Source organism: Propithecus coquereli, unplaced genomic scaffold, assembly GCF_000956105.1.
Source record: "Propithecus coquereli isolate 6110/MARCELLA unplaced genomic scaffold, Pcoq_1.0 Scaffold139, whole genome shotgun sequence".
NCBI classification, from domain to species: domain Eukaryota; kingdom Metazoa; phylum Chordata; class Mammalia; order Primates; family Indriidae; genus Propithecus; species Propithecus coquereli.
Window position 1 is genome coordinate 5,103,619 of NW_012138191.1, and position 1,272 is coordinate 5,104,890.

The window sequence follows — 1,272 nt, forward strand, 5'->3', positions numbered from 1 at the left end:
TAAATGCATATTTGTTTTCTAATAATTTTGAAAATCATTGAAGTGGAAATTTTATTAAGAAATTTAGATGACTAGAACTGACTCAATAGGAATCATCAGGTTAAATTACTTAAGGAAGAAATTAAGAAAGTTGTTTAAGAAATATCCCCTCACCCTAGACAAACCTACTGTACACCGAAATGTTATAAAGCAAAAATAATTAAAACTGGTTCTGGGAAAGGAATAGACAGAGTGTGCCAGCTAGAATGCTTTGGCAGCAAGTAACAGAAAAATCTGCTTGAAATGGATTGAAACATAAAGGAAATTTATCACCTTATGTACCAGGAAGTCCACAGGTAGGTGGCTCCAAGCACAGCATAAGAAATGTCAACACGAAGCCCGGTTCTTGGTCTCCACCAGGTACCCTGACTGCGCTGGCTTTGTACGTAGCCTGGCCCTGGGCATGGTTGCAAAGTAACTGCAGCAGTTTGGGGCATCCTAGCCAGACATGACAAGATCTGCTCAAAGGAAGACACTGCGCACTCCTTGGGCTCTTTTAAGAGTGAGAAACTTTTACCTATAGCAGCAGATATTGTCTCACATCTCAATGGCCAGCAATAGGACACGTGTCCATCCCTAAAATCACCTGCAAGGGAGTACCTTAACAATAGTTAGATATTTACAGACATCAGGTAGTTGATTTCTCAAACCAATACACAAATTCTTAAAATAGAGAATCCATGTCTACTTTTGATGTATTTCAGGAGCATTTTAAACTTTTCCTCATATAAGTTTTATGTATTTCTTGTTAAATTAATATTTAGATATTGGCCGGGCGCGGTGGCTCACACCTGTGAGGCCAAGGCGGGGGATCCCTTGAGCTCAGGAGTTCAAGACCAGCCTGAGCAAGAGCAAGACCCCATCTCTACTAAAAAATAGAAAAATTAGTCGGGCATTGTAGTGTGTGCCTGTAGTCCCAGCTATTCAGGAGGCTGAGGCAGGAGGATCACTTAAAGCTAGAATGCAAGGCTGCAGTGAGTATGATTATACCACTGCACTCCAGCCTGGGCAACAGAGCAAAAAAAAAAAAATCTTTTAAGAAGGGAGGGATCAAATGCCTTTTCAACATCAATATGTTAAAAATGTTCTCCTCCTACAATATATTAATACATTGAATTATGTTTATACCTTTCCTAATACTAAACCGTCCTGGCATTTCTGGAATGAATCCTTCTCGGTCATGCTGCTAGTCTTTTAATGAGCCGCATGATTGTAATTGCTGTTGTTATATTT